Source organism: Adiantum capillus-veneris, chromosome 18 (genome assembly GCF_014529385.1).
Source record: "Adiantum capillus-veneris isolate H3 chromosome 18, ASM1452938v2, whole genome shotgun sequence".
In the NCBI taxonomy this organism is placed as follows: Eukaryota; Viridiplantae; Streptophyta; class Polypodiopsida; order Polypodiales; family Pteridaceae; genus Adiantum; species Adiantum capillus-veneris.
In genome coordinates, this window is record NC_140948.1 from 63,147,235 (window position 1) to 63,173,399 (window position 26,165).

A 26,165-nucleotide genomic window follows, 5' to 3' on the forward strand; every position below is an offset into this window, starting at 1 on the left:
GAGTATAATGCGGAGAGAGACGCGCTCACAAAATACCTAGTGTGGGTGGAGTTCCCGAACCTCCCTCTACACTTCCATAATCACATTCGGGTTATAGGAGATCAACTTGGGAAAGTGCTAGGAGGAAGGCCGAGGGGAGAATACATCCCGGCGTGGCACCCTAAGGCCCTGATAGAAATGGATACTTCGGTAGATCTCCCTCAGGAGATGGTAGTGGCGCTAGACGATGGGGAATTCTTTGTTCAGCCACTGGTGTACAAATACCTTCCCAACGCATGCTTTCACTGCGGGGTCAAAGGCCACTTTGTCAAAGAATGCCCTGTTAAAAACCCTCAAAGCTCGACTAATCCCACTACCCCTGGCGACAAAGTCAGTAGCAACAACAAAGAAGAACCAGCTAGTCCCCCCCCTCAGTCTCAAGGAACTATGACCCCCCCTGTTGAAAAGTCCGTCATTAGTAGGAACAAAACTAGAGGGCCCAATAGATACGATATTCTGGCCTCCCTCCCTGAGTGGGAGGAATCGAACGTGGCAGACTCCCTAAGGCAAGAATCAGGAGACGAAGGCGACCCAGCATATCGACTTGAGTCCCAAGTCAACAAAGTGGACAGAGAAACCTCGATAGACCTCAATAAGGCCTCCCCTATCCCTCATAATAAGGAAAACTTGGCACCCAAACCTAAGGGAACCGTGGAGACAGGCCCCGCGCCCATGGAGGTGCAGAAAGATAATAAGAGAGCCACTACAACATAACCCAAAGTTATCGACGCCCGTACCTTTCCACGTCCATATCGACGTTCTTACACTCCGTCCATATGCGTCTCGATAACTGCGTCGATATGTGCATGGAAATACGCATAGAAAGATAAAGTTTTCCACGCGTATATCGACGGACATATCGACGCTAAAAATTTGGGGGAAAAAAAGCCGAACCCGCGCACAACGGCCATTTTTGCCCTCAACGCGCGTGTTCTCAGATCTTGGCCAAAACCTGCGCAGCAGGTATTATGGCACTCTTTCCCCCCCCCCCCCCCCCCCGCCCCCCCCCCCGCAACCTCTCTCTCTCTCTCTCTCTCTCTCTCTCTCTCCACATCGTGTGTGTGTGTGTGTGTGTAGGAAAGAGATAGAGAGAGAGAGAGAGAGAGAGAGAGAGAGAGAGAGAGAGAGAGAGAGAGAGCTGTGTGTGTGTGTGTGTGTGTTTATATGTAGGAAAGAGAGAGAGAGAGAGAGAGAGAGAGAGAGAGAGAGAGAGAGAGAGAGCGGTGTGTGTTTGTGTAGGAAAGAGAGAGAGAGAGAGAGAGAGAGAGAGAGAGAGAGAGAGAGAGAGAGAGAGAGAGAGAGAGTGGTGTGTGTGTGAGAGAGAGAGAAGTGTGTGTGTGTGTGTGTGTGTAGGAAAGAGAGAGAGAGAGAGAGAGAGAGAGAGAAAGAGAGAAGTGTGTGTGCATGTAGGAAATTAAAGAGAGAGATAGAGAGAGAGAGAGAGAGAGAGAGAGAGAGAAAGAGAGAAGTGTGTGTGGGTGTAGGAAATTAAAGAGAGAGATAGAGAGAGAAAAATGTACGTAGGAAATTAAAACTAAAGAGAGAGAGAGAGAGAGAGAGAGAGAGAGAGAGAGAGAGAGAGAATTATGGTTTGCGTAAAAAATTAAAATTAAAGAAAGAAATGAAATGAAATGTTATATTAACTCTTCAAAAGGCCAAAGTGACCTATGAGACCAGAAAGTTACAATGTGGTAGACTGATACAAAGTCAGAATAATAAGATGACAAAATGACAAAATAAAATATTATGGAATCCTAAAGTGCTGGGTGTGGACTAAGGAGCTAAAACAGCTAGCTGGGATAGGTAGATCATAGGACATCCAGCATCTGTCGGGCGGACCTCATCAATCTCCTCCATGGTCAGTAGTCTGATCGGGCGTCGTGCGTAACGAGCCAAAGTGACCTGGATCGTCTAATGCAACCTCTGTTGATGTTGTGTAGTCTGGCCTCCGCATTTGTGAGCGTTCATTTTCTCCCTAGCTCAGTCGCTCGTTCGATCAATACGTAGAGAGATAGGGCAATAGACAGCGCGCGCGCGCGCGTGAGAGAGAGAGAGAGAGAGAGAGAGAGAGAGAGAGAGAGAGAGAGAGAGAGAGAGAGAGAGAGAGAGAGAGAGAGAGAGTGAAGTAGAGAGAGAGAGAGAGAGAGAGAGAGAGATCGAGAGAAAATAGAGAGAGAGAGAGAGAGAGAGAGAGAGAGAGAGAGAGATAGGGAAGTGGAGAGCGAGACAAAGAGAGAGATAGGGAAATAGAGAGAGAGAGAGAGAGAGAGAGAGAGAGAGAGAGAGAGAGAGAGAGAGAGAGAGAGAGAGAGAGAAAGAGATGAGTGATATATATATATATATGTATATATATATATATATATATATATATATATATATATAGAGAGAGAGAGAGAGAGAGAGAGAGAGAGAGAGAGAGAGAATAGAAAGAGAGAGAGATAGAGAAGTGGAGAGAGAGATAGGCAAATAGGAAAATACAGAGAGAGAGAGAGAGAAAGATAGAGAGAGAGAGAGAGAGAGAGAGAGAGAGAGAGAGAGAGAGAGAGAGAGAGAGAGAGAAAGGGAGATAGCGAGAGCGAGATCGAGAGAGAGAGAGAGAGCGAGAGAGAGAGAGAGAGAGAGAGAGAGAGAGAGAGAGAGAGAGAGAGAGAGAGAGAGAGAGAGAGAGAGAGAGAGAGAGAGAGAGAGAGAGAGAAATAAAGAGATAGAGAGTGATATATATATAGAAAGAGAGAGAATTAACTAGAGATAGCTACAGAGATAGAGAGAGAGAGATAGATAGTAAATAGAGAAAGAGTTAGGTTGGTTGACCAATTGCATGTGTGAAAAGGACAGAAACTCTCTCTATCTCTCTCTCTCTCCCTCTAGAAGAAACTATGGAACTAAAAGAGGCAGAGGGGTTTTGCCCGCTACATGCATTGCCATGTACACCTGGCAGTGCACGTATGTGTCTACCCATATAGGATTTGACCAATAAAGATGAGATTTTGATCCGGTGGTTTTGATCTCCGTACACCTCTGGACCCAGGTGTACGGAGATTGGGCAAGACTAGAGAATGCGAGGTAGTTTACATTGTGAGGAGTATATATATTAAAACAACATTCATAATCATTGTAGATGGCAACGTCATCAACTAACATGGAGGAGAAGATTGCATGCTTGTGCACGCTCTGCAAGTATCAAATCCTACGCAAGCGTAGGATATGTAATGAGCATGTGCACAAGTACGGAGAGTTTGCTAAAGAAACCGTACAGAATCTACGATACGACTCCTACGGAACGGGCATTGATTTTCGTGACATAGCACCTACATCTGAGAGAGAGAGAGAGAGAGAGAAAGGATTATGCGTGAAGGTCCGACCAATATATAGCCAAGGATGGAAGCAGAAAAGGACTTACAGACAGAAGACGACGGCGTGGAGGAGATGATGGATGCCTTCTTCCAGACAAGCGAGGAGAATGCTAACGAAGCAGCACCAGAAGTCGTGCGCCTATCTCCTGAAGACATGTTGAGGAAGGTGGCACGTCAACCAATTTATGAAGGCGCCAAAATATCGATGCTTCGTACTTGTCTGGCATTTTTGAATCTTCAGCCAGTGTATGAGTGGTCAAATGCAAGCGTCACTGCTTTGTTTAGGTACGTAATTTACAAAAGAGATTTTCCGATTGCAATGGTGACATGCTTGGAGAGCTTTTTAATTTAATGTGGCTTAAACACGTTGTTGCGGGAGCAACTTCTCCCGGCTGGCAATGAAATGCCCCCCTCCAGGCCAGACGCAAAGCAACTATTGACCTCAGTTGGCTTGGAGTACAACAAGATTCATGCATGTCCAAATGATTGCATTCTTTTTCGCAATGAATTCGCAGATTGTCTGTCGTGTCCTAAGTGCGGAACAATGCGCTACAAACAAGATGCGGTTGGCCAGACAGTGCCAGCTAAAGTGTTGCGGCATTTCCCTATTATTCCTAGGATAAAAAGCATGTTTTGTTGTGGTTCCATTGCAAAGTTGATGCGGTGGCATTCTACGAATAGATCCACTGACGCAAAATTTAGGGTGCCTGCTGATTCAAAGGCCTGGAGGCACATTGAAGATACCTAGCCACATTTTAAGAGTGAACCACACAATTTGCGTTTGGGCATGGCAATGGATGGAGTCAATCCATTTGGCTTGAGAAGCTCGTCATGGAGCACTTGGCCTGTGTGCCTTATCAATTACAACCTCCCACCGTGGCTTGCCATCAAGAAGGGTCATTTGATATTAAGCTTAATTGTACCTGGTAAGTTCAAGGCAAAAAACATGGATGTTTATCTAGCTCCACTAGTTGACGAGCTCCAGGAGTTATGGCATGGGATCGACATAGCAGATGCGGTTGAACCAATAGGACAACAACATGCAAGGATCCATGGACTTCTTATGTGGACTATGCATGATTGGCCAGGATACGGAGAAGCTTCTTATAATGGTTCTTGATTTACGAAATTCTCGCTATTCGCAAGCACTTTGCCTTGGCCTGATTCATGCTTTAATATATGCAGGGCTAACAACTTCGGGATACAATGCATGTCCAATTTGCGGGCAGTCTTTGGATGTGCACTATTCTGCCTCTCTTCGAAATACAATTTATCAAGGCCACCACCATTATCTTCCAGATGTCCATCACTTGCGCGAAGGTTAGCTTGGTCGCGTCAAATGTCGTCCTATGCATGTACAAGAGTGGCGTCGCCGATGGGAGCAACATGAGGGGCAACCTGTTCCAAGAATGAAACATTTATCCATTCTCCATATGTTGCCGTACTAGGGTGATCTACTAATTAACCATTTGCTGGATCCAATGCATATATTCAAGAATGTGGGAGAGCTCCTCTTGAAGACAATCATGGGAATGAAAGACAATCGAGCTTCACGAGATGATTTGCAGTCAGTTGGAAAGATGCCAGAGTTGTGGCCTTTGACCAATGTAGCTGGCCAAACAAAACTTCCAAGAGCGCCATGGGTATTGCTAAAAAACGAAGAGCGACAAGTTAAAAGGGTGATTTCAGAGTTCAGGACACCAACAGGATATATGCGATGTCTCAAGATAGCATTCACCCGTGACGATCAGTTGTCAGGACTGAAATCGCATGACTGGCATAATTTCTTGCAATTTATTCTTCCAATTGCGATCAAGGGGTGTTTAACGGAGGAAGTGCGGACCTGCATATACAATATTTCAGAGCTAGTGCGGTGGATCTCTTCCAAGGAGATACGGGAGGAATCTATTGCAGTCGCAAGGGCTAACTCCATTGAGGCAGTTTGCATGATTGAGAAGTATCTACCCACGAGCTGCCTAACTATCCAAAAGCACTTGCTCGTCCATGTAGTAGATGAGGTTGCAGTGGCAGGTACAGTCCACAGACGTTGGATGTTCTTTCTAGAGCGGTTCATGAAAACACTTAAGGGTTTTGTTTGCCAAAAAGCGCGTCCAAAGCAGAGCATGGCATAAGGATGGCTAGTGCAAGAGTCTCTTGTATTGACGACCGAATTTCTATCCGTTTCTAACCCAGAAATGCCTCGACTGTGGAGCGATGAGGAGGATGCAAGACTGGTGGGAGAGGAGCCGCAAGCGCAAGGGGTGCCGAAGAAAATGAACGACGCCATGCGAGAAAAGATCATGAATTTCTGTATACTAAATTCAGCGCCGATGCAAAAATGGCTTGAAAGGTACGAAGAAGAGAAAGAGAGACGCAATAGGGAGCGACAGGATTTCAGGCGAAGCCGAAATACTAGAGGTTTACCCATGCCAGACTATCTCGCTCCTCTACCTGAATTCCCTACAATGGCATGGTTGGACAAGATAGTGAGAGCAGCTCGACAGATCGAAGAACCCATATCTCTAGAAGAGGAAGAGCTGGCTATTGGATGTGGTTGGAAGTATCATACATACATGTCACTGTGGTCGCATGGAAAGCATTTCAGAACACAAAAAATTGACAGCAAAAGAAACACGTTTGACAGTGGGGTAATGGTTAGTTTCATGCAAAAGAGCAGGGCCAGTGCCAGAGACACAAATGAGGGCACTAGCAACCTGGATTACTGTGGTCTGGTGTCAGATATCCTGAAAGTAAGCTTCAGGCGGTTTGAGATGTTTTTGTTGGATGTGAAGTGGTTCAAGGTGATTACTTCTGGTCGCAATGCAACGGTATGTAGAGATGGAAACAAACTTGTGCAAATAGATTCTACAAAGGTTTGGACAGATGCGAGCGACACATTTGCTCTCCCCAAACATTGCAAGCAAGGGTCTTTGTACCAGACCCTTGAGAGCGACAATGGTGGTTTGTGGTTCAGGTTGCTCCAAGAAATAAACAAGTATTTGAAGGGCAAGATCCCCTGGAGGAAAGTCAGTCAGACGACGTCCATACTACTGTGACATTAGATAAGATGGACGAAGGTATGGCAGAGGAAGCTGACAGATATACAAGGGATGATGCAGACGAGCCAGAATTGACACTTGTAGATGAAGATGCAATGGATGAAGACAATCTGCCAAAACGAGTTGGGACAGAGTTATGTTTTCAATTAGAGATAGACGATGATACGGTCCAAGATCTTATCGATGATGCCTCATTCGTCGAGGCCTAGGCCTGTAAGTGTTTGTGTGAAGACGTTGATTTAAAATTAAGCTTAAAGTTAATTTAAAAAACTGTGTTTTGATGCTTTATTTTACTTTCTTTGTGCAAGACTTTAGTATGGCAGACCAATTTCCAGATCCCGCTTCTATGAGTGCAGATGTATTCATGGGCTTCATTACATGGATGACACCTGCTCAGATGGCAGAGGCTCCTCAGTACTGGGTAGCCAGAGGCACGGGTACTACGCCTCCGGGCTTCACACCCGAGGGTCCGATGCCTAGGGGGGGGACACCTATGGGGGGGGGGACGCCTATGGGTAGGACGCCTGCTTCTCCCATCATGGCCGCTTCGACACCTAGGGGTGGGGCAGAGGCAGGTACATCCTCATCTCCGCAGCACAGGCGCACTCGCCGATCTCGGCGATCGGTAGGTGGAGGTGGTGGTTCTTGTGGAGGAGGGTCCACAAATGCTTCGACCCCTCCTCACTCACGACCCCCGTCCTACCCAGGCACACCTCTTGACACACCTCTTGGCACATCTGGGACACCTTGGGGGACACACGATCCTAGTGCCTCCAAGCTCTACACTATACGGGCAGATGGTTCTGTTGACATGGATAGAATCGGAACTGAGATGAGACAGCGGATTCGCCAGCTCGCGGAGCTGCAGTTTTTGACCAGCATTCTGACATCTTAGGGTGAGCAGGAAAAGGACAAAGTCAACTACATAGTGGAGACCATCCTGAGAGAGTACTAGCTTGCTCCGGGTTCAAACGTTGTTCCGAGGAGGTGGATCAAGGGTGTTGCACGGGACACCGTGAAACATCAACGAGATGCAGCTCGAAAGGCTTTCAGGACCGGCTCGCCGAAGCCTTCGGGCATCCCACACGAGACGTGGCTGCAAATCAGGGAGGATGAGCGAACAACGGACACACGGTTCAGACAATAGCGTGAGGCCGCGCGGATACGACAGATGACCAGGGGGATATCTCATCTTGGCATCGGAGGCTTCGACACCTTTCGCTATGAGTTTGTGAGTTTCTAATCCAGTTTTAACTATGGCATTTTTAAAAAAGTGATGAATCGTGTATTCTTATTACTTTGATTTTTGTATAAACGCAAAATCTTGCGATGCATCGAGCCCCGACACGTCAGGAGGAGTCAGATGGATATCGCAGAGGTATCTATGAGATATTGAATGATCTTGATGCTTCAGGAGAGCCTGTAGACTGGGAGGCCTTACAGTCTCGCTGATCGCTTGAGGTGAGACGTTAATATGTGTGAGTTCATTTAATTAAGTAAGTATATGTGAAGTAATATCAATACTAATTTTGTGAGTTGTCCTATGTGCAGGTTGTGACGCATAGTCATCAGTGGACCCGATTTCATATATATGCTTTGCGAGACACAGACACGCTTCTGTGTCTCTTTTTTGTATAGACATATATATATGGTTATGGTTATTGTTCAGATAGTTATTGTTTTCCTTATGGTTATGGTTATTGTCATTGTCATTGTATAGACATGGTTATTTCTCCTATTCTTGTATAGACATAGTTATGGTTCAGGTTTTGTTTATGGTTATGTTTAACTTTCTGGTTATGCTTATGGTTATTGTTGATTTTGTTTATGGTTATTGTTATCTGCATTATGGTTTTGATCAAATTGGTTATGGCCGGTTATGCTTTTAAGTTATGGTTATGGTTCGTTATGGTTATGCTTTTAAGTTATGGTTATGGTTCGTTATGGTCATTGATCTTAAATCTCATGTGAGATCCTACATGGATAGCATGTAGGAGGCGTATACATGATATGGTTTTTTTTTTAAAGTTTATGTAAAAACAAAGGGAACTCTGCCAAAATTTCTGCGAGAGCACGGTTGATTTTGGTGCTGCTCGCTTTCTTGGGCAGAGGGCAGGAAGTCTGGCTGTGGTGGATGTGTCCATATTTTCACTGGGCACAGGCCAGGCTACATGTCCTCTACCCAAGAATTCTTTTTTCTGTTATGGTCGTCGATATACGCGTCTATACTTTCGTCGAAATCTGCGTCGCTATCTGCGTCTATATGCGCGTCGCTATCTGCGTCGCAAATAAAGCCTTTCCACACTTATATCGACGTTGTTTGTGACAGTTTTACAGGGACGCAGATAGCGACGTTAAGCGTCGCTATATACGTCGATAACACCTTTTTTGTTGTAGTGGCCCTCAACTCAGTGTCATAGGCCTCTCATCAGGCTTAGAACAAAAGTCACCAGGATAGAAGAAGCCCTAGATGAAAGTCCTCTCATGGAATATCAAAGGGTTATCTGACCCTTCCAAAGCTAGAAAGATCAAAGCATGGATTGCTAACTACCCTGTAGAAGTGATAGGACTGCAGGAGATAAAGACAACGGGAGTCAAGCTCGATCAAAGACTCGGTGCCATATTCAGGGAACTTAAGTGGACATACTCCTCTCACTCGAAGGGCTCAGGAGGAACCGCCCTAGGAATCCCCAAAAGTTGTAAAACCAATCACAACCTCTCCTCGATAGGAGTATTGGGTAGCCTTGGCAATTGAAGCCCCCCTCCAATGTACCCTAGTTTCAGTCTATGCAGGAGGTTCTTCCAGAGAGAGGACGGCTTTATGAAAAAACCTTAACAGTATACAAGGTCAGGTTATCATGTTCGGAGATTTCAACATGGTAGAAGATCTAGAGGACAGATATCAACGTAAAGGGCAAACCATGGGTGCTTCAGAAAGAAGGGAGTGGGACCTCCTCAAATCTAATTTGGAGCTTTGGGATGCGCGGATGCCTGGGGAATTCACCTGGCATAATTAATCCAAAGGGGAGAATGCCAGGAAAGCAAGGCTGGACAAATGTCTGATAGCTGTCTCACTGGCAAGGATTTTCAACCGCATCAAAGCCAAGCCTCTGCTTACCTCTTGTGCCTCGGACCACTACCCCCTAGTCATCACTATTGATGACAAATGCAAAAAAATACGCAACCACACTGGTTTCACACTGACCCATCCCTCTTCCAGCTTGAAGAAGCGCGTGAAAGTGTCAAGGCCATATGGGTGCAAGAATTCTATAAAGTCTCTACCCCAGTGAAGGCCTGGGTGGAGTCCATTGCTAAAACCCAACACACCCTCATTAGCTATAGGAAAATGGTCTTGGAGATCAGAAGGAAAAGAAAAGACAGCATATACAACGCTTTAATTAACTTGGAATCCTTAAACAACCAAGACGGAGTAACATAGGACAAAATATCAGCTCTAAGACAGCAATTAAGAGTAGAGGAAGAGCTCACCATCAAGAATACTGCAGACTTATTCAGAGTATGGTGGGCAAGAAAGATCAACAAGCCGACTAAGGAGATGTTCAAGCTCCTCAGAAAAAAGAACCAAAGGGAAACCATCCTGCTGTTACAGGGTCTGAATGGCAAAGCTTCATCGGAGGCTGAAAACTTGGAACTGGCCAAATCTTATTTCTCGGACATGCTCAATCCCCTGGAGACAACGTCAGTGGCTAAAATTGAAGCTAGGGTACAGATAAAGAATTGTGGCAAAAAGGTCATCCCTCCTCTAATTGCCTCCCAGTTGGACTTAGACTTATCAATTTGGGAAATCAAACGAGCCATGTACTCTCTCAAGATCAAGAAAATGCTAGGACTGGATGGATTGCTGGATGAATTCTACCAAGCATTTCAGGATGTTATGGCACCTATTTGGTCCTGGTCTGGGAAGAAGCATTGGCTTATGGCACCCTACCTGTCCATATCAATACGAGAGTCATCAAGCTACTGCATAAAAAGGCTCCAAAGAAGACATCTCAAATTGGAGGCCACTAACTATGCTCAACGCGGCTTATAAAGTCTTCGCTAAAGCAATTTCAATCATGATAATTCCAGCTCTTGCTGAATGGATCTCATCCAAACAAAAAGGTTTCATCAAAGGCAGAAGAATCATGGAGGCTATCATCGCAATGTGGGAAGGTATCGAGCATGCGGAAGAGTCAGATCAAGATTACGTCTTTGTGAAAGTCGTCTTCGACAAAGCGTATGATTGGCTAGAATGTTCCTTCCTCATTGATTGCTTAGAAATGATAGGCTTTGGTCCAAAAGTGATCAGATTTGTCCTTACTCTTCTTGGTAATGCTAAGGCTAGAGTCTCTCTTAATAACTCCCTTTCCGAACCCTTCCCCCTTAGTCGATCTGTAAGACAAGGCTACCCACTGGGCCCCCTCCTATTCGCTATTGCAGCAGACTCTCTTAACTGGTTAATTAAAAGAAAAGTAGCCGAAGGCAGCATCAAAGGCATCTCCCTCCCCAAAGGGAAGCAATAGTGTCTAGTGCAATTTGCAGACAACACTAATGGCTTTCTCCACAATGATGATCAATCACTTCGGGAGTTTTGGGAATGCTTACACATCTTCTGCACAGTCTCGGGCTGCAAAATCAACCACTCCAAAATAGGCATCAGAGCCTCGCGCTCCCCCCTCCCTAGGTGGATCCTCGAGCAAGGCTGATTGGTCCTATGGGATGGAGTGATATTTCGACTCCTAGGGATACCATTCGGGTTCAAAGTCACCATGAAGCAAATGTGGGACTAGGTCCTGGAGAAATTTGCAGCTAAAATGAATCACTGGTTAGGATTCCAAGCAAACCTAGCAGGAAGGGCTTTGGTGATCAAGTGATGTTAAAATACTCTTCTTCTCAGGGGGGGGTAGGTGTGTGTGTGCTTATAAAAATAGGAAAATGGTATAACATTTATATCATCTAGGTGTGGTAGATTGGTTATGCCATTTCCCTCTTGAATAACAAGTCTCGAGCTCAACTCTCCTCCTCGGTTTAGGTCTTTTGGGATAGTTTCCTACGGAGTTAAAATACTCTTCTTCTTCTTCTTCTTCGTCTTCTTCTGAAAGGGTGGTGGTAATGCGTGTGCTAGTCTCCACCCCACCGTGCTATCTTTTAGCCTCCCCCTAGTGTACACATTGTCCAGCCGTGCCGGTGGCCTTGCCCATAGGACCCATGTCCTTACATTACCCCCCCCTTGGAGAATCGTTTTCGTCCTCGAAAACGAATGTAGGAAAACGTTTCTTAAGTGCGGAAACATTCTCCCATGTAGAACCTTCTTCAGGTCTATTTAGCCATTTGACCAACACCTCTCGTCTGACATGATGTCTGGTGCGAAGCTCATGAGAATCCAAAATCTTTTCGGGCTCATGAGGAATGCTTGGTGGTGCGATAAGGTCAACTAACACACCTGTGTCAATGACATGATCATTCTGTCCTAGCTATTTTCGTAAATGGCCAACATGAAAAACAGGATGATTTCGTGAGTGCTCTGGAAGAGCTAACTTATAGGCCACTTGACCTATACGTTTGAGAATGGTAAACGGTCCACAATAGCGAGGTGAAAGTTTAGCCACTTTTCCCGTTTTCAGACTTTCTGAATGCTCCGGAACTTTGAGGAAAACCTAGTCTCCTTCTTTGAAAGTAACAAGACGTCGATGCTCATCTGTGTACTTCTTATATCGATCTTGAGCTTGCTTAACATTCTGTCGAGCAACTCGAAGCATGTCAAAATGGTCTTGGAGAAAATCCTTCGCTTGTTGTATCTTCTCCTTAGCCAATCCCACCGTAACTTGTGATCTAGGTTGAAATCCATACAAAAGCATAAATGGACTAAACCCTGTAGTCACATGCTTTGAACTATTATAAGCAAATTCCAATATAGGTAAGTAGTCTTCCCAATTGGGTTGCTTCTTGCTAACGTATGCTCGTAGCATATCCTCTAGCACTTGATTAACTCTTTCGGTTTGACCATCCGTTTCTGGATGATCATTCGTACTTAGATTAAGTTTAGTTTCCAGCTTTTGGAACACAGCTCTCCATAAGTGATTATCGAACTTTCGATCTCTGTCACTAATGATACTAGCTGGAAGATTGTAGAGTTTATATATACGCTCTAAAAATAATCGTGCTAATTCCGGTGTCTTAACCGTAATCTTAGTGGGAATGAATCGACCCATCTTTGTGAGACGGTCTACAACTGCCCAAATGGCATCATGGCCACGATTTGTAGTAGGTAGTCCTACTACAAAATCCATAGAGATACTCTCCCACTTACCTTGTAGAATCTCTAAAGGATGTAAAAGGCCACCTACCTTGAGGCGCTCTGCCTTATTAACTTGGCACTATTGGCAGTTTAGTACATACTCTTGAACATCATGATATAAGCCCGGCCAATAAAATTGCCGTCAAACTAAGACATACGTCTTACGTATACCTGGATGACCAGCACTTGGACTATCGTGACACTCAAATAAGATTTGGCGCTTAGTGTCTGAGTCCTTTAGCACACATACTCTACCTTTGTGGAGTAAGTAGGCATCATCAATGGAAAAATTCGTCCATCGCTTAAGCTCTTCCTGAGTAGGGGTGGAGCTCTGTGTGTTGGAGTTTCTATTTGCGCGTGCAGAGACATGTTGATCTAGCTGTTCAGAGACATGTGAGTGTGAGGGATCCCTTTTTAAAACTGCACTCCACACTTTAGCATATGATTGATCTTGTGCACACTTGCCACGTAATGACTCCAAAAATCCACTCTTTAGTTCCGTGAAAGCAAGTGAATTAATCTGAGGCATCCGACTTAGTGCATCCGCTACTACATTATATCGCCCCTTGAGGTATCGTAGCTTACAATCATATCTTGAAGGATTTCTACCCATCTAGCTTTACGACCCTTCAAGTCTGTTTGAGTAGTAAACCATTTGATACTCTCATGGTCAAAAACTACTTCAAACTCGGCACCATATAAATAGTGTCACCACTTTCGTAAAGCATGAATTATGGCATAGAGCTCTCTCTCATAGACAGAATAATTATGTTGAGCTCTATTCAACTTTTTACTTTCAAAGGTTATAGGTCTTCCCTCCTGGAGAAGTACCGCACCAATGGCTTTATCACTAGCATCAGTCTCTACCACAAACGGTTTAAGTGGGTCGACGATTGCTAGGATGGGAGCAGTGGCTATAGCTACCTTGAGCTGTTCGAAACTGCTTTTTTGGGCTTCTTCCAAGAAAAGGTCTTACTTTTTTCTTTAAGTTGATCCGTCATAGGAACAGTGATTTTGGCATAGTCACGGATATACTGTTGATAAAATCTAGCCATGCCCAAAAATATTTGAAGCTCCTCAACTGTGTTGGGATGTGGCCATCGAAGAATGGCAGCGAGCTTGTCAGTGTCCATCTTGATGCCATAATAAGAGATCACATGACCGAGGTAAAGTATCTCTGTTGTAAAGAAAACGCACTTGCTTTGCTTAGCATACAACGCATTAGCTCGTAGCTGTTCAAACACTAATCGTAAGTGTTCTATATGTTCATCTTCAGTCTTACTGTAAATGAGAATATCATCAAGGAAAACCACAACAAATTTTCTAAGATAGGGATGTAAGACACTATCCATGAGTGTCATAAATGTAGATGGAGCATTGGTTAGACCAAAAGACATAACCAAAAATTCAAAATACCCGAACCGTGTTCTAAAGGCAGTTTTGGAGATATCTTGCAATAGGATACGTACCTGGTGGTATCCTGAACGAAGATCTATCTTTGTATAGTATCTTGCCCCGTGGAGTTGATCAAACAACTCATCCACTCGAGGCAGAGGATACTTGTTCTTGATGGTTATCGCATTTAATCCGCGATAATCTACGCACATGCGCAAAGTACCATCTTTCTTTTTTACCAATAGACTTGGTGATGCCCAAGGTGAAGTGCTAGGTCTAATTAAACTACAAGCGAGGTAGTCACCAACTAACTCTCAACCTCCTTGGGTTTTTTAGCACTCATATGATAAGGTGGTTTACTCATCAGTTTAGTGCCTGACAAGACATCTATGCCATGATGCACATCACGTGTAGGGGGTAAACCCCCTAGTAAATCACTTGAGAACACATCACTATACTCCGTGAGTAAGTGAGTCAACTTTTTCCGTGCAAAAGGAGAAAGTAAACTAGAGTTATGCTGGGATGGAGAATCTTGTAATTCCTATAATGCTTGTTTTACAACAGTTGCACGTTGCTCTATAGAATTTAAACTGAGAGCACTTTGCTCGTTAGATTTGTTAACACTTTGTTTATCAGTAGAATTCATTGCTCTTTGCATACCATTAGTAGAATTCATTGCACTTTGCATACCATTACTAGAATTCACCGCACTTTGCTCTTGAGAATTCACGAGACTTGGAGACAAGCAGTAACACAAAAAGACTTCATCTATTAAATTTGCTTTCTGCAAAATAGAAAGCTCGGCTGTACATATAAGAGGTGCAGATGGTATATTTTTCTCACCAAGAAAAAGAACATGTTTAGCATTGGCCATAAAGGATAAGGATTTGTGTTCATAGCTAGTGTGAAATGTGTTTCCTAAACCATACAGCCACTCCCGTCCTAAAACTACATCAGCACGGTCCATGTTCATAACTTGGAAGTCAAGGGTCATCGTATGATCTTGAACAATATCAACCCCTTGAACTACCGTGTCACATACTTCTTTATCATTGCCAGACATCTGCTCCACCACGTACTTGTGAGAGCAGGGAGTCTGTGTAAGCTTCAATTTCTTGAATAGCTTATAGTTCAAGAAGTTATGAGTTGCACCATCATCCACTAAAATACGACGAACACGTTGTCCGTTAATAGTGCCATGCATGCGAATCAAATCATGGGTGCCAAAGGTGGGCTACCACATTGAAGCATGCACACAACACTTGTGCTTTTCTTCCATATGAAGAACCTCTACAACACAATATTTAGGAGATGAATCTAATGTGAGGCGTTGCACCGTGTGCATGGCCTTTTCTTTGCCTTGCAAAAGAGAAAAATCTTTCTTGTTATGTTGGTCCGAAAGACATCTAAAACACAAATTGTGTTTCTTTGCACGCTCAAAATCAGCAGTGTTGAGAGACCCACGTACGCGGAGTATCTTGTGATTGCTTAGGCTTCTTAGCCTCTTGTGGGCGTGGAGAGGTAGATTGTCTCTTATTCCTTGTGGAACGTGTGGGAGATCTACCTCGCCATTGGCTCTTAGCCACATTGCTCTTAGCAAAAGTATTCTTAGAGTAGGGAACATTTCCTTTCCTCTCTTGGTCATCATCATATCTTTGTGCATGACTAATGGCTTCTTCCAAAGTTTTTGGATGTTGGGTCTTGACATGAAGACAATAGTCTTTGTCAAGACCCCTATTAAAACCCCGTAACTTTTGTAATTCATCTAGACCTTCTAGTTTTAATTCGATTTCTCGATACTTTGAAAGGTACTGTGTGAGAGAGAGGCCAGACATGCGGCATGCAGCCCATGCTAACCAATTCTTATCTTCTTCATTGGAGTCCAAAACCTCTTTGGAGAAAGAAGCTTGAAACGCAGCCCAAGACGGAGGACGAGCATCTATTGGAAATGTCATCCACCACTTATAGGCCTTGCCTTTAAGAGATAGACTTGTTTCCACGGCCGTCTTTATATCCGGGGTGTGTCTCAATCTATGAATATCACTCCATTTGTGTAAGAACATATTGACCGCATCCTTGTTGCGATCACTCTCTTCCCCATGAAACTCAAGAATGGTGATATTCTTAAGTAATGCATTGCTATCTTCTGTAGCACTTGTCTCTTGGACTCCTTGAGTCGTGCGAGCTTGGTTTCCTTGAACTGGGCCACTTGTGGCTCCTTGAGTTGTCTGTGAATTCATAAATTTCACAAGTAACTCTGTAAGATTGGTAACATTTTCATTGAGTGCAGAGAGGTTTCTTTCAAGTACACTTTGGCGATGTTCCAAAGTTTTGAAAGAAGCCATCTCTACAAGCCCATGATCTCCTAGATCATCATCATCATGTATATTAGCGTCAGCAGCACCCGTGGTGCCCTGATTTTGATCTACGTACTCAAAATCAAACGTGTGTGTAGGTGGGATATCCTCAATGGACATGGTAAACACACACTAATGCAAAGAGAGAAAAAGAAACGACAACTTGTACCTTGAGAAATTGAAGTCTTTGTGTTTTGTATGCTCCGCGATTTGCGTTACATACGAACCTCGCCTTGTGAAAATTTGAGTGCTTGACTTGTCGTTCCTTGTAAGAACACTATTGATTCTTCTTCACAAAAACTCGTCATTTTTGTGAAGGCTTTTGTTCACTTTAAAACTACCTCATTGAGGAAAAAAGAATTTTTGGAGGAAAACTTGCCTTCCTCCAAGAAGTGAAAAGGAAGGGTAAACCTACTTTCTTAAAGTTTGAAGCTTTCCCTTTCCTTCTAGTTTTTCTTTCAACATAAGTAAACTATCTTTCCTTGTTCTACACAACAAGGGCCAATAGCTTGACGGTAAAGTGTTTGCCTCTTACCCTCATGGGGTGGATTCAACCTTCCTTCATGCAAGGGTTAAGCGGACCTTCCTTTGCACACAGCCAACGGAAGCCTTTGGAGCCTCGATGTCGTCGAGTTGTCGATCGAGTTTTCCTTGGTTGTGCGATGTGGAGGGCGTAGATGGGGTGGTCGCGGTGGACTGTCGCTGTCTGTCCACGTGCTACTCGCACAGAAAACTGTGCCTATCTTCTTTTTGCTGCACAGCGGAGACGCCGCTGTCTCCGGAACGTGGGAGACAAGAAGGTCGTCACACGCACATGCAAGCCTCTTTTAGCCTCCTCCCAAAAATAGCTCGGATACCAGTGAAAGGGTGGTGGTAATGCATATGCTAGTCTCCACCCAACCGTGCTATCTTATAGCCTCCCCCTAACGTACACACTGTCCGGCCATGCCGGTGGCCTTGCCCATAGGACCCATGTCCTTACATCTTCTCTCTCTCTCTCTCTCTCTCTCTCTCTCTCTCTCTCTCTCTCATATATCCTATCTCTTTCTACCTTAGTGATCTCTCCTCTCCATAGTTCCTTGGTCGTGTATGTGGCGCTGTAGGTGCTCGTTGGTGTCTGAGGATCTTATCAAGGTTGAGCCTGATTGAAGTTGGGATGTACATCAATTCCGAGGCCACTTCATGTCTTCAATGAATCTTCCACCATGTGTTCAGACATGATATCAGTTCCTAATTAGATGACACGACCATCATGGATGCTTGGTAGTGGCTGATCCAATCTTCTTTTGGGCCAAGTTGAGGGAGAAGAGGTTGATCCAGTCCTGTTTTGGGCTCGATTGAGGGAGAAGGAGCTAGTTGGGTTATTCCTAGTTTTTCAAGGTTGGGACTGATTCGCCTATGTAGAGGGTATGGACCATCGTCTATGACCTCTATATATTATCCTTGACTACCCCAACCTATGTTCCCTCATGGGAATCCTGGAGCACCCTTGGTCACTTATATTGATAGTTTATTATCAGCATGGAGAGCCTTTCCCGTCTCTCTCTCTCTCTCTCTCTCTCTCTCTCATTGTTAGATATCTAGTCTCTTTCTATCTTAGTGATCTCTTCTCTCCACATTTACCTTGTTCATGGATGTGGTGTTGTGGGTGCTCTCTAGTGTTAGAGGATCTTATCGGAGAAGCTAGGTTAGAAAGATGATGAATCACCTTAGGGAATGCCCACACACCCGGGGGGGGGGGGGGGGGGGGATTTGTAATTGTTATGGATTACCCCTCTCTACCCCGTAGCCGCACTTTAAAAGGGTTCTATTAGAAATGGGCATGTTACCACCTATCTTTTCTACGTGAGTTGAGCTTGTCGCATCACATTTTGTCAATTAATCCTGCCAATCACCCCCTCCCATGGAGGCCCCCTCTTATTATAATCGTGCATTGTGGCAAAGCTGCCAGCATGGTTTAGAGAGAGAGGAAACTATCCCAAGATATCATCCGACGAGAGAGAGAATCGAAGCGTAAGGAGTCAGTCTCTTAATACGCGCGTCCAACTTCAATACAAGGTCTCATGGCGTCGTCCGCCTGCAGCCGCAAGCTTCATGCCATCGCAGGGCCACAATATCAACCCCATAGTCCGGCTCGCCTTGAAGCTCCTGCAAGAGCCCATAGGCTTCACAAACATCACCCTCATCAACACCCAATTCAACCATGACGTCATCACAGCCAATGGACAATCCCAAGATCTCTTCGCGCCGTCCCTGGATTGAAGCTTCTCAGCTTTCCCAACGGCCTTCCGCCAAAGCATGGCCCCCTTAACGACGGCCGCATTCAGGAATGCGCAGCAGCCATTGACGAGTTACACAAGCCACTTCAGACGTTCATCGAGGACTTGGTGTCTCAAGCTTCCTCTGGTCTGTCAGAGCCCCCCATTACGTGCATCATTTCAGATAGCTACTTCTATTGGATGGCGGATATTGCCGATGCTGTCCGCTTGCCGTGGGTGGCCTTGTGAACTACCCCAGCCCATGGTAGCTTGGCTTACTGCTCTATATCCCCTCTTGCTGCCAAGGGCATCGTCCCTGTCAATTGTAAGCTCCATGACGTACATCTCAAAGCATTATGGGTGTTTAATTATTATGGGAGCTTCTTTTGCTTTGGCCTCCTAACTTTTAAAGAGTTGGATATGGATATCACCAGGTCTGAGTAGTGACTCAACCCAACGATTGGTGGACTGCATTCCCGGTTTGCACTCATTGAAAGCCTGCGAGTTGCCGTCTCTCTTCCACTCCGCCAACGGATCGCCGACCGAATTCTTTTTCCAATGGTCTCCCCGGAGATTCAGCTCAGGCGTGCTGCAGCGTGCAAAATGGCACCTTGGAAACACTACATATAAGCTCGACATAGAGGCCGTGCATGGGTCCGAAGTTTTGGCCGGTGCGACCGTTGCTTCCGCCAGCATTCTTTTCTGGGCAGATGCATACGGCGCCGGCGATGGGGACAAGCCTCTGGACAGAGGGTATGGGTTGCAAAGAGTGGCTAGACAAGCAGGAGGATCGATCTGTGTTGTACAGATCAATCGGCAGCATAGTTCACTTGGCAGCAGAACAGGTAAATTTGCATGCTGGCATTGATGATGATGTTTCGGTCTAGGACGAAGTTTTTGTCTCTTAGCCTCATAATGATGATGATGATGATGTTGTCTACCACGACTTTGTTGTAGGTGGAAGAAGTGGCCGCCGGAGTGGAGGCGAGTGGACATCCATTCTTATGGGTTCTCCGAGTGGATGTGGATGGAGCAACCCTTGCAAATCTAGAAGGCTTCAAAGAGAGAACTAGGCATAGAGGATTGGTTGTGTCATGGGCTCCTCAGCTACTAGTGCTATCGCATCGGAGTGTCGCCTCATTCCTCACGCACTGCGGATGGAACTCCATCCTCGAAGGGATTAGTGGCGGTGTTCGGATGCTTGCTTGGCCTGGCGGGTTCTTGGAGCAGCAGATGAATGCGAAATACATAATGGATGTTTGGCACGTGGCACTCAGCTTCAACAGGGAGCTCACAGAGGAGGGCACCCTCCTTGTGAAGCGAGAGGAGGTAGAGAGAATGATTGTGAAGTTGCTGGGTGGTGATGGTGAGGCTTTCAGAGAGAACTCTCTTCAGCTTCAAAGGATTGTGAGGGAAGCAGTACTGTATGACGAGGGTTCATCACAGGCTAATCTTAGTCAATTCCTTGAGGCCTTAACCCAGCATACAAGTCAGTAGGTTAAGTCACTCCTCACTTGATGAATATGGTCTTGACCTTCATCGAAGAGACCCAATTAGCATCCATCTCTCTCTCTCTCTCTCTCTCTCTCTCTCTCTCTCTCTCCACCGACCCACCCACCAATCAATCAATAAGTTTATACGTAACAAAGCTGGTTGAATTCAACATTGCAAAGAATTTGCAAATAATACACTTGTTAGTCCCCTAACACATTCGCAAAATTATGCAAATGCTATTTTTTGACTTCCTAAAATAAGCCTTAATGAAGTCTAGAGCTAGACATATATATTTGTTTTTGTTACTTTTTTTTACGACATCTGAACTTTGTAAAGCATTGAAATCTATTATTGGATCCTTTCATTTAAGAGGCTCTCGACTTTCTTTTCATTTTATTGTTTTCAAATGGCGCTACCTACTGACAACTTTTACATTTTATTCAAACTAGTACAACGGCACCGCTTCCAACAATGCTATGTGGAAGAAATTTCTTAGCTATATTGTGTATAAAGATGCCACCTTAAATGCTCTCTCTCTCTCTCTCTCTCTCTCTCTCTCTTCTTTGTGTGCACCTCTGGCTCAAGGCACTGTTGTAGCTTCATATGAACGCTAAAATAGTTATAGATAGATAAATAGAGATCAATACACATGAGAAAATAAAACATTTAAATAGTTATAGATAGATAAATAGAGATTGATACAGAAGAGAAAATAAAATATTTAACAGAGCTACTACAATGCCTTGAGAGACACACACACATATATATGTATGTGTGTATAAATATATACGTATATATCTATATATATTTATACACACATACATATATACGTATATATTTATACACACATACATATATATGTGTGTGTATAAATATACATACATATATATATATATATATATATATATATATATATATATATATATATATATATATATATATATATATATATATATATATATATATATATATAGAGAGAGAGAGAGAGAGAGAGAGAGAGAGAGAGAGAGTCCTCGCCGCCAACATCCACAGCTTCTTGCCACCAAGTTTTTTTGCATTTCAAACTTCTATTTTCTATTTAGACCTCTTATCTCTCTCTTATTCACTCTCTTTCCTTTTATCTTTCTCTCTCTAAGTCTTGATTTATCCGCTCTCTCTCTAGGATTCTTGTCTCTCTATACTCTCGTCGGTAAGACGTCTCTCCCTCTCTCTTTCTCTCTCTCTATGTCTACATCTCTTTCCTTGTAGCTTACCACTCTCTATATACTCTCTCTCTCTCTCTCTCTCTCTCTCTCTCTCTCTCTCTCTCTCTAAAAAACCATTTGGGTTGACTTCCTTCTCAAATCATCCTAATTAAGTGGGATGCATCATCTAAGCCCTCTTGGCCCTCCATGTCACTATGAACTACGCGCACCACAAAGGCCTTCCGTATCTCACATACCACTCGGGGTTCACAATGTCCTCAAACAGTAGTGTAGGCTTGAAGAACTGCTATCAGTCGCTCTATGAAGTAAATTCTCTGAAAGATGACCATATTGGTAGGGCTTGTTTGATGGCACCCTTGGCCACCCTGTGTGACGGGTCAACCCATGCCTTATCTCTAGAAGTACTTGCTTGTGATGATGTACCAATTATGAACACCAACATACACACACCATATACTGACATTGCTTGTGGGTATGTCGTGATAGGGATGAATGAGTTCAAATAAGGGTTCATGATGGTTAAGCAAGTGCATGGCTTCATCGAACACTAACAAAAACGAAAAACATTTTCCTTCCTCGAAATCAATTGTAGCCTTGCTAAGAAGGGGTGATGCATCATCTGCCCCCTTCGTCCATGCATTAAAGGGTTAATTGTATTTAGCTACAATCTTTCGTGATTCGTCGGAAGAAGTTCCATCATTTTTTGTTGCACGTGATCTCAAATCTTTGTCACCTATGGACGACATGGTAGAAAATTCTTGTCTGGTGAGCCCTTGCATGAAGGGTTTCCTGCTCCAAGAACTGACCTTTGATCAAAGATTCTCTGAGATATTCAGTGCCACACAATGTCCTCCTATTCTTCCATCCACTTGACTGAAAAATGACTACTGCTAGTGCATAAGGCTTGTCACTTGCACGTCATATGAATGAGTGTACATTATGGAGCATGCTAATGGCATGGCGAGTTATTGCTCACTAGCTGCGGTGTGGTGCAGAGAGAGAGAGATAGAGAGAGAGAGGTTTTCATCTCACATAAATCCCACAACGTCCTCATGCTACGCTAGTTGTGCATAATCGCTATAGGAGCTTTCACATGGAGCTGGAACATTTTCTCATCGCTCTCAAGTTGTGGGGCTACAGTTGCTCTGTGGGGAGAGTCGGCCCTATTTGGACGGTCTTCCAGTTCAGGATGCCATTTTTGCAATATGCAACTTTGATAGGTTTACCCGTAGTTCAACTTTGATAGGCATTTTGTGAATTTTCCTCAGCCGTACCCCCTACTTGGCTCACTAGTAAAGAAATTCATTACTTTTTAAGATTCTCTGAAATATTTCCTCCCCCCCTTTTTACCACATTTGTAAGCATTACCTTTGCTTCGTAGTCCCTACCTGCCAATTGCTATGTGCTAACATACCCACCTTTCACCCAAAGATCAACATACAACTTGGCAAGCCACATCAATGTGCACACATAGCAAGCTTCGGGTAGCCTACAAGACATAGAGAAACAACGAGATCCATACAAGCTGAGAGATAGAGAGAGTTGTGTCTTTAAAAAATACAAGGTTTGCACTCATGTAGCTCTCTTTGTGCACATCACACACACACACACACACACACACAAAGAGAAGAATAAGAAGAGAATTTTAACGTCGCAGGAAACTATCCCAAGAGACCTTAAATATCTATCAAACGAGGAGACTCGAACTCAAAACCTGTTATTCCAATTGAAGAAGGTCTGCATCTATATATATATATATCATATAGATATATATATATATATATATAGATATATATATATATATATATATATATATATATATAGAGAGAGAGAGAGAGAGAGAGAGAGAGAGAGCTATGACATGTCGACCGAAGAAGGTCTGCACTTTGAGACAGAGAGAGTGAGGGAGAGAACTATCCTCGTATGGAAATGACACTAGAGGACCTCTTTATTCCATTTAGGGCAAAATCAACATAAGGAAAAATTGAGCCTTCAATTAGGTACATATCTCCAGAGCCCTTATCTCCACTTGTAATAATGCTACTTGGAGATGTAAATAGGCATACAGACTGCTACTTTACCATATAGAAAAGAGCTACTTTACCATGTAAAAAAGTAAATCTACCATGCTACCACATGACAATTCCATACCCAAAAATGCCCTCTTTTTTCCACTTCACTTGATTCCTACAAAATACCAAATGGTACTATCTATCAAAAAAACAAACCCATTTCCCTTGTTATTTTCTCTAAACCAATTACGTATCCAAATGGAACCATGGAGTCAATTTTGATGCTTCAAATAACAAGCATTACGACAATCCTTGAAGCTCTCCAAGGACTCATGAACCATCAAATTCAGTGATGTGCATCAAATTCCATTAAAACCGTCTAGCAAAGCTATAGAAGCAAGACCCAACAAACAAGCTTGATTTTAGGTTAACAAAAGTAAGCGTATTTAATTAATAAGCTCACAGCCTATCTCCCTCCTGGCAGTTTCTGCTGTAGTATTTCGGCTACAAATGTCGCACCCACTCCAAGCTGAAGGGGCTCGCAAAGGGCAGGTCAGCTAGGTGTGCGAGACTCACCTCCATGGAGCCTCAATCGAGTCCTCGATGCAAAACAGCCAGGTGCGATTCCATTCGATGCGGCAGTGAAGGGCAAAGCAGTAGCGAAGGGAAGAGCCAGATCTGACTGCGACAGCTGTGAAGGAAGACTAAGTTATTCTCTGCAATGTAGGGCAAAACAATGGCGACGAGAGGTAGATCTGGCTACACTAACGCCGATACTGCAGATTGATAACAGAAGAGGACCGCGCTTTAGAGGCTCAAATTTCTTCAACCTCCCGTGCGCGGGATGCCGCCTGAAGGCTGCTAGAGGCCAACCATTATCTTCTTTCCAAACACTTGAGAGAAATATTAGTGAAGGTTTTCAAGCTAAATTTTATAGGTTTCTCAACATCAAATTTAAAATTTAGAGGTAAATCTCAATTTTCGAGCACTGAAATTCCAATCCAACGCTAGGATTTTATAAAAGGGGCACACATGGAAAGCGGGACTCTACATAAAGTAATGCTTTGGTTGATATGTATGTCAAATGTGATCCCTGGCAAAAGCACGAAAAGTTCTTATTGCGCATCCTCTTTGGAATGTCATCACTTGCAACGTGTTGATTATGGGATATACCTAACATGGCTATGACAAGAGAAGAGAGACCGTCATTTATGATCTAATTGCACTTCAAGGGTGCTTTGATTGTTGGGTATGCCCAACATGGTCATGGCAAGGATGCTCTAGGTTATATTAATCAAATGAAAAGAAAAGCCCCTTCTACAAATGCTATCACACTCATGCTTTCGCCTTGAAGGCTTGTGACGCTTCTATTTTGCAAAACTCACAATTGTGAGTGGTTGTATTAAAATATCACCAAGAAATACACAAATCAGCCTCGACGGACAGAAGGTTACAATAGATACCTCGAAGTGCACTATTATCAAAAGTCCAATCCTTTACTCAGCAAGGCTCGGTCAGATGGCGAGGGTCGCCCTAAGCCAATCATCTGAGTCTTGTCGATTTTTAGGTCAAAATTTGAAGCTTTGGCCGGTATTTACACTAAAACTTGTGTGTCCGTTTTCTTCAAGGCAAGCTCAAATACTAACCGGGATTTTATGATTTTAGCCGGTTTAAATACACTATACCCCTATTTTTTTCCTAACACTGATTGTAAATGCTTTGGTCCATATGTAAGCCAAATGTGGTGCCCTTACAAAAGCATAGAAAGTCATTCATGAGCTTTCTATTTGCAATGTCGACTCTTGAAGCACCTTGATTGCAGGATATGTCCAACATGACTATTGCAAGAAGCTCTATGTAGAAGGCGAGGACAGTCTCAGTAGGCAAGAACTGCTCCTTAGAAGGCCGACCAACGGGAACAACTACATTGGCAGTAATTAGAGAAGTTATTGTTGTAACTCTATAAGCCTATAAATAGGAGCCACTACACTATCCGGGGCTTTTTTGGATTTTTGACTTACGGACTTTTGCTTCTAGACTTTTAGCTTCATAAGATTTTGGCTTTCAACTCTATAATCACTTTCTCCTGTAATAATCAATCCTCAGACTTCATCTGAGCTTAAGCCTATTGTACACTGTACTGATTATCTTTGTACTAATGATCTGAATCTATAATACCATTCCAGTCTTCAAGTTTGTGTCTTCCATTTTAGTACATTATTCCAATTGAGTTCTTTGTTTCAGTCCAGTACTTAATTCCAATCCTCACTAACTGAACTCCCTAGATAATCAGTAGATGTGAACTCTAACATTGAATAGATGTCTGAAGAGGCAACCTCTCATTCCATTTCGGAGATCACGATGGCTAGAGCTGATTGCTCTTAGACCAGCGAGCTCTGTCTCCCAGTTAGAATTTTTAGCTACAAACATGCCGCCCAGAGTCAGTCGTGGTCGAAAACCATCAACCCAGTTTTTCACTGATTTCACACGAGTCGACCCTATTCCAGAAGTGTCAGCAAGAGAGTTTGATATTGAGAGGGACCTCGAGAGTGAGACTAAGGCTCAGAGGAGCAGAGTAATGATGAAGAGTCTAGAGACTCTTAGCATTCCAGTCACTCAAGGAGGAGGAGGGTTGAGCGTCAGGAACGCAGAATCAGGACTGAAGGTTCTGTTGGGGGTTGGAGCTAGGGAGGAT

The 26,165-nt window shown here is 43.8% G+C and overlaps 1 pseudogene; it reads left to right on the plus strand.

Moving 5' to 3' along the window:
* Positions 1 to 18,564: 18,564 nt before the first annotated feature.
* LOC147435765 (7-deoxyloganetin glucosyltransferase-like) lies at positions 18,565 to 20,287 on the plus strand (annotated as a pseudogene).
* The last annotated feature ends 5,878 nt before the right edge of the window (positions 20,288 to 26,165 follow it).